Genomic DNA, 8,721 nt, shown 5'->3' on the forward strand with positions numbered 1-8,721 from the left:
GCAGGCATTCATTTGTCTTCATGAGCAATATTCCCTTCGTGGTCTTTTCGGTGCCAACCGAAATTGCTGCCCTCGGCCTTGATTTTCACCCGTCTCGCTTTTCATCTGCCTTCGGTTCCACGTGTCGCTCTATTATACGAGTATTTAACATGAAATAATTTTACCCTATACAGATAGTCCCCCTACTTTCCGGTAGCACTTCTTTGTGTTATCGGGAGGTTGGTGAAGATACCTTTCTTGGCGGGAAATTTCTAATCCTCTCTAAAATATTTCTGACGGTTGATTAGACGCACGTCTCTCCGCATTTAATACCCCGAACACGCGTCACTCCACGATTCAGCAATACTTTCGCCGGTTCTCAAGGTAATCATGGCCATGATTTTAGCCGCCTATTCCTTTACTTATACACCTCATTCTCCTTCTTTTACACTTCATAATTTTTCGAACTCTCTAAACTTTTCTTACTCAACTCTCTCTTTCTTTCATCTTTCTTTAACCTTCTTCTCCAAAGAAACTCTTACTTCCTTCTGCTAACCATGGCCTCCACTTCCAAGAACTCCACCTATTCAAAGAACAAGGAAAGCACTGATGATGTTGCTCCTCCTACGGTGAGCACCATTATCCCAGAAGGCTTAATACAACCAAGGACTTTGAAGAGAAGTTCCCTTCTGCAATTTCCCGCACATCGGTTGTTGGTGTTTATGTGATGACCCAAAATGTCATCTTTAAAATTAATAAATAATTCTATGTTCTAAGACCTCAAAAGGTACCATTTATCATTCCTCGACTTGCATGCGCAATCCGTAAATTGTTCCGGAAAGTTTTCATGTGAAAAATGGATTAAAATGTGAAATAGAGCTTTAAAACTCAACTGAGTTGACTTTGGTTAACATGATTAGCAAACGGACCTAGATCAGTGTTTTAACAGTTCCGGTAGCTCCGTATCGTGATTTGGGACTTGGGCGTATGGCTGGAATTTAATTTGGAGGTCCCTAGCTCATGTTATGACCATTTAAAGGAACTAGCAATTTGAAGTCATTCCGGATTCATTTAATACGTTTTGGCACGAGGTTTGCAAATTGAAAAGTTTAAAACTCAAAGTTTGAATTGGGGTGTGAATTGTAATTTTAGCATTGTTTGACGTGATACGAGACCCTGAGTAAGTCTCTATTATATTACGGGAGTTGTTGGGATATTTGGATAAGGTCCCGAGGGGTTCGGGTGAGTTTCAGACGAAATTCAGATTGTTTAGAGCATGTTGAAAGCAACAGGTTCTTGGCAGAACCTAGTGTAATCGCACTTGTGAAATGGTGATCGCAAGTGCGCAACCGCTTCTGCGACCTAGGCATTGGCCAGTTGCGTCGCTTCTGCGGAGAAATGGGGCGCATATGCACGGCCGCTTCTGCGGTCGTTTGGTCGCTTCTGCGATATCGCAGGTGCGATAGAAATGTCCGCAGATGCGGACCCTCGCCTGGCAGCCCCACTTCGCAAATGCGAGATTTTTCTCACAAATGCGTGACCGCCAGTGCGAAAATATAGCCCGCAGATGCGAAAATGCTCGGCAGAATACATAAAATCGAGTCTTAGCCAATTTTACTCAATTTTGAGTTTTAAGTCTCGGATTTGGGCGATTTCAGGGGGGGGGGGGGTTTCATGACTTTGAATTGGGTAAGTGTTCTTTAACAAAAGTGATTATATTTCACAAATCCATGTCTATATTCATCATTTATTTCGGATTTAGATGGAAGAAATGAGGATTTTTATAAAATCTTTCAAAAATGAAAAATTAAGATTTGAAGGTCATTTGATATCGGAATTGGACAAATTTTGTATGGTTAAACTCGTATCGGAACGGGTGTTCGGATTTCGCAAGTTTTTCCGGGATTTGAGACGTGGGTCGCACTATCGAATATTTAAATAAATTTCGGATTTTTATCCGGAAAATTTGTAAATTCACATGGAATTAATTCCTATGATTAATATTGAATATATCGAATTATTTGTGAATAAATTTGAAGCTTTCGGAGACAAATGTAAAAGGAAAAGTTGTGGTTGAATAATTGATTGGAATTTGCAAAGCGAGGTAAGTGTCGTGGTTAACCTTGACTTGAGGGAATAGAACCCTTAAATTACTTGTTATGTGAAAATCATGTGAACGACGTATAGGCGAGGTGACGAGTGTTTATACGTCGTGAAATTAATTGTTTGCCTGCTTACTTCAAAAATCATAAAAAGTTTTAAATCATAAATTAATTATTATGATAATTGTTTCTCTCATATTCTTTGTAAAATATTAATTCTTGAATTCCTGCATTAATTGTTACATGCTATTTGAATTATGTATTTTAATTGTTATTTGACATTTAACACATTAAATATTAAACTACTTATTTTCTCTATAATTTTCATAATAAATTATTATTTGTCATTGGTTGGTTCATAAATAAATTATAATTATTGTGTGCCTTGATGCTTAATAATTTCTCATTGGACGTGGTATTTATTGGAGTAGGTTTTATTACATTTATGAGTTATTTAAAATTATATTGGGGGAACGGGTTACACGCCGCAACGGAAATGAAAGTATATGTGTAAATATTGGGGGATCGGATTGCACGCTGCATTAGACTTATTAAAAGTCAATATTGGGGGATCGGATTGCACGCCGCAATAGACTTATTTAAAAGTCAATATTGGGGGATCGGATTGCACGCCGCAACAGAGTTATTTAAAAGTCTATATATATACTTGATTGAAATAAATATATAACAGAATTGAATGTGAATATATTGTGAGAGCGGGTTGCACGCAGCAACAGAATTGTGTGAAATAATAATGGATTATGACTGCTAAGTTGGCTTCAATTATTATTTATCTCTATTATTTATTGTTGTTATTAATATTGTGTACAAGTTAATGTAAGTGAACCGTCTTAGCCTCGTCACTACTTGTCGAGGTTCGGATCAGCACTTACCAGTACATGGGGTCCGTTGTACTAATACTACACTCTATACTTCTTGTGCAGATTTTGGAGTTGGTCCCAGCGGCGTGCCATAGACTTGCTCGGATTTCAGCTACTCGGAGGAGACTTGAGGTATAACTGCATGGCGTCCGCAGTTCTGAAGTCCCCGTCTATTTTACTTTAGCAGTGTGTTTATTTCCAGACAGCTTTATTTTATTCAGACCTTTATTTGTATTATTCTAGAAGCTCGTGCACTTGTGACACCAATTCTGGGATGGTATTTAGACACCGTTGTTTTTATGGATTATTCACTATATTTCAGAATTTACTTCCGCAATTGTTCTTTGTTATTAATAAATTTAAAAACTGATAATATTATTCTAACGTTGGCTTGCCTAGCAAGTGAAATGTTAGGCGCCATCAAGGTCCGAAGGTAAAAATTTCGGGTCGTGACAGTTGGTATCAAAGCCCTAGGTTACATAGGTCTCACGAGTCACGAGCAAGCTTAATAGAGTCTGAAGGATCGGTATGGAGACGTCTGTACTTATCTCTCAGCGGCTATGAAGTTTAGGAACAATATCACTTATTTCTTTTTCTATCGTGCGATTTTATTCTATCATCGATGATTGAACCATTCTACTATTATTCTCTCGCAGATGGTGAGAACACGTAATACCTCTACCGATGGGCAGGGACCAGAACACCCGGTGGCAACTATGGCCAGGCGTAGAGGTCGAGGCCGGGGTCGTGCTAGAGGCCGAGGCAGAGGTAGAGCTCAGTTTAGAGCTCGAGCAGCTGCACCTATTGAAAAACCTCAGGTGGACCTTCAGGAGGAAGTTCCAGTTCAGAATGTACCAGTTGGACCAGTTCAGACCCCGGAAGGATTCATAGCCATTCTAGTACTTCAGGACGCTCTAGTCCGTTTTGTAAGTCTTATGGAGGGCGTGGCCTAGAATGGTACATTTCCAGTGGCACCAGCTATCTCACAGGCTGGGGGAGGAGCACAAACACCCACTACTCCCGCTCCGGAGCAGATGGCTCCCTAGAATCAGGCTCTAGCAGCCCCGCCATTTAAGGTAGTTCAGCCAGTTGTTGCGGCACAGACCGACGATAGGCCTGCCATGTCTTTTGAGGCCTTATTGAGACTGGATAAGTTCACTAAGCTCTTTCCAGTTCACTTCAGTGGTACACCTTCTGAGGACCCACAGGATTATCTTAATGCTGCCATGAGGTGCTGCGGAACATGGGTATAGTTTAGACCAATGGCGTTGATTTTGTTGTATTTAAGATTACGGGTTTCACCAAGAGGTGGTGGAGAGATTATACATTGACCCGACCAGTCGGATCACCTGCACTTACATGGGAGCAGTTCTCTCAGCTATTTCTGGAAAAGTTCCTCCCTATCACGTAGAGAAAAGAATTCTGCAAGCAATTTGAGCATCTATAGCAGGGCAGTATGACTGTTACTCAGTATGAGTCCCGTTTTGTGGATTTGGCCCGTCATGCTCTCCTTTTACTACCTATGGAGGGAGAGAGAGTGAGGAGGTTTATTGAGGGACTCACTCACCCTATCAGACTTCAAATGGAGAAGGAGACCGGAAGTGATATTTCTTTTCAGGCGGCTGGTAATGTCGCAAGGAGGATCGAGATGGTTCTTGCACAGGAGAGATGGAAGAGGTCCGATGAGAGGCCTCGTCAGTTCGGTGGTTTCAGTGGTGCCTCGTCTGGAGGCAGAGGTAATTTTGGTAGGGGACATCCTCCCAGACCGTTTCATTCAGCATTTCATGTATCTCCCGGTGCTTCAGGGAGTCACGGTCCTATTATGCATTACTCTAGGCAGTCAGCATTTAGTGCACATTCATCTCTTATCAGTTCACCACCACTCCAAAGTTACTATAGTGGTTATCCGGCCCATCTGGGTCAGCTTCAGCTTCAGCAGCCATGGCATTAGGATGGGTGTTATGAGTGTGGGAACATTGGTCACATCAGGAGGTATTGCCCTAGATTGGCGAGTAACAGATCTCGACAAGATTCTTGTGCCATCATACCGGCACCGGTTGCTTCACCGCTAGCTCAACCAGCTAGAGGTAGGGGTCAGGCAGCTAGAGGTGGAGGTTAGGCCATTAGAGGTAGAGGTCAGGCAGTTAGAGGTGGAGGCCAGCCAGTTAGAGGCCGTCCCAGGGATGCAGTTCAGAGTGGTGGGGCCCAGCCCCGATTTTATGCTTTCCCAGCTAGGCCTGAGGCCGAGTCATCTGATGCTGTGATCACAGGTATTATTCCAGTTTACCATAGAGATGCTTCAGTTCTATTTGATCCAGGATCTACTTATTCCTATGTGTCCTCCTATTTTGCTTCATATTTGGTTGTGCCTTGTGATTCTCTGAGTGCTTCTGTGTGTATATCTACACCGGTGGGAGACTCTGTTGTAGTATATCATGTCTATCATTCATGTGTGGTTACTATTGGTAATCTTGAGACTAGTGTGGATCTTTTACTTCTTGATATGGTAGATTTTGATGCCATCTTGGGTATGGATTGGCTATCCCCTTATCATGCTATATTGGATTGCCATGCCAAGACAGTGACCCTAGCTATGCCAGGGTTACCTCGGCTAGAGTGGAAAGGAACTCCTGGTCATTCTGCCAGCAGGGTTATTTCTTATATGAAAGATCGGCGTATGGTAGAGAAAGGGTGTCTACCCTATTTGGTTTAGATTCGCGATCCTAGTGGGGATGTTCCTTCTATGGACTCAGTACCAGTTGTTCGTGAATTTCCAGAAGTATTTCCTGCAGATCTGCCGGGGATGCCACCCGACAGAGATATTGATTTCTGTATTGATTTGGCTCCGGGCACTCAGCCCATTTCTATTCCACCATACCGTATGGCCCTGCCGGAGTTGAAAGAATTGAAAGAGCAGTTACAAGACTTGCTTGACCAGGGATTCATTAGACCCAGTGTCTCGCCCTGGGGTGCACCAGTATTATTTGTAAAGAAGAAAGATGGCTCTATGCAGATGTGTATAGACTATCGGTAGTTGAACAAGGCCACTTTCAAAAACAAATATCCGCTGCCAAGAATTGATGACTTATTTGATCAGCTTCAGGGTGCCAAGGTATTTTCGAAGATCGATTTGAGGTCTGGTTACCATCAATTGAAGATTAGGGCCTCTGATGTCCCTAAAATAGCTTTTCGAACACGGTATGGGCATTACGAATTCCTAGTGATGTCATTTGGGTTGACAAATGCCCTAACAACATTTATGGATTTGATGAATCGGGTGTTCAAGCCTTATTTGGAATCTTTTGTGGTTGTATTCATTGATGATATCTTAATTTACTCCAGCAGTCGAGAGGAGAATGAGCAGCATCTTCGAAGTGTGCTTCACACTTTGAAGAATAATCAGTTATATGCCAAGTTTTCAAAATGTGAGTTTTGGTTAGACTCAGTTGCCTTTTTGGGGCATGTTGTATCGGCATAAGGCATAAAGGTGGATCTTAAGAAGATTGAGGTTGTTCAGAATTGGCCTAGACTTACTTCAGTTACAGAGATCCGGAGTTTCCTGAGTTTAGCAGGTTATTATCGTCGGTTCGTGGAAGGGTTTTCATCTATAGCAAGCCCATTGACCAGATTGACCCAGAAAGGTGTCCCATTCAGATGGTCAGACGAGTGTGAGAAGAGCTTTCAGAAGCTCAAGACCGCTTTGACTACGGCGCCAGTGTTGGTATTACCCATAGGTTCAGGATCATATACGGTATATTATGACGCATCTCATATTGGGCTTGGTGCAATATTAATGCAAGATGGCAAGGTAATTGCATATGCATCGTGGCAGTTGAAAGTTCACGAGAAGAATTATCCTGTTCATGACTTAGAATTGGCAGCCATTGTTCATGCGCTGAAGATTTGGAGGCATTACCTCTACGGTGTCTCGTGTGAGGTATTTACTGATCATCGTAGCCTTCAGTATCTATTCAAACAAAAGGATCTTAATTTGAGGCAGAAAAGATGGTTGGAGTTGTTGAAAGACTTTGATATCACCATTTTATATCACCCCGGAAAGGCCAATGTGGTGGCCGATGCTTTGAGTAGAAAGGTTGTGAGTATGGGCAGTCTTGCGTATATTCCGATTAGTGAGAGGCCATTAGCTGTAGATGTTCAGACTTTGGCTAATCAGTTCGTGAGGTTAGATGTTTAGAACCCAGTCGGGTTCTGGCTTGCACAGCCGCTCGGTCTTCTTTATATGAGCGCATCAGAGAGAGCCAGTATGATGATCCTCATTTACTTTTCCGTAAGGACACGGTGCGGCACGGGGATGCCAAACAGGTTACTGTAGGGGAAGATGGAGTTCTACGAATACAGAGCCGTATTTATGTGCCTAATGTGGATGGGCTTCGTGAATTAATTCTTGAAGAGGCACACAATTCCAGGTATTCTATTCATCCAGGTACCGCTAAAATGTATCAATATTTGTGGCAACATTATTGGTAGAGGAGAATGAAAAAGGATATAGTTGCATATATAGCTCGGTGTCTGAATTGTCAGCAAGTTAAGTATGGGCATCAGAGACCTGGTGGTTTGCTTCAGAAGTTAGAAATTCCTGAGTGGAAGTGGGAGTGTATCACTATGGATTTTGTTGTTGGGCTCCCATGGACTCAGAGAAAATTTGACGCAGTTTGGGTCATTATGGACAGGTTGACCAAGTCAGCACATTTTATTCCAGTGGCAGTTACCTATTCTTCAGAGAGGTTAGCTGAAATTTACATTCGTCAGATTGTCCGCCTTCACGGTGTGCCCGTGTCTATTATTTCAGATCGAGGTACGTAATTTACCTCACAAGGTGAGTTAGGCACACAGGTGGAGTTGAGCACAACCTTTCATCCACAGACAGACGGACAGTCAGATCGTACTATTCAGATATTGGAAGATATGCTCCGCGCTTGTGTTATAGACTTTGGAGGTTCTTGGTATCATTTCTTGCCACTTGCGGAGTTTGCTTATAATAATAGCTACCAGTTGAGCATTCAGATGGCTCCATATGAGGCATTATACGGAAGGCGATGCCGATCGCCAGTTGGTTTGTTTGAACCGGGAGAGGCTCGGTTGTTGGGTACCGATTTGGTATAGGATGCCTTGGATAAGGTCAAGATTATTCAGGATCGACTTCGCACAGCTCAGTCTAGGCAAAAGAGTTATGCCTGCCGTAAAATTTGTGATATTGCATTCATGGTTAGAGAAAGAATATTGCTCCGAGTTTCACCTATGAAAGGTGTAATGAGGTTCGGAAAGAAGGGCAAGTTGAGCCCTAGGTATATCAGACCCTTTGAAATTCTTGAAAGGGTGGGTGAAGTAGCCTACAGGCTTTCATTACCACCTAGTTTATCAGTGGTTCATCCGGTGTTCCATGTGTCTATTCTCCGAAAATATCATGGTGATCCATCCCATATGTTAGATTTCAGCTCAGTCCAATTAGACAAAGATTTGACTTAAGAGGAGGAGTCGGTGGCTATTCTAGCCCAGCAGGTACGACAGTTGAGGTCTAAGAGTTATCCTTCAGTTCGAGTGCAATGGAGAGGTCACCCGGTGGAGGCATCTACCTGGGAGTCTGAATCGTACATGCGGAGTAAATATCCACACCTTTTCTCTAGCTAAGGTACTTTTTTTAACTCCGTTCGAGGACGAACGTTTGTTTTAGAGGTGGAGAATGTGATGACCCAAAATGTCATATTTAAATTTTATAAATAATTCTATGTTCTAAGACC

Source organism: Nicotiana tomentosiformis, chromosome 3 (assembly GCF_000390325.3).
Source record: "Nicotiana tomentosiformis chromosome 3, ASM39032v3, whole genome shotgun sequence".
Lineage (NCBI taxonomy): Eukaryota > Viridiplantae > Streptophyta > Magnoliopsida > Solanales > Solanaceae > Nicotiana > Nicotiana tomentosiformis.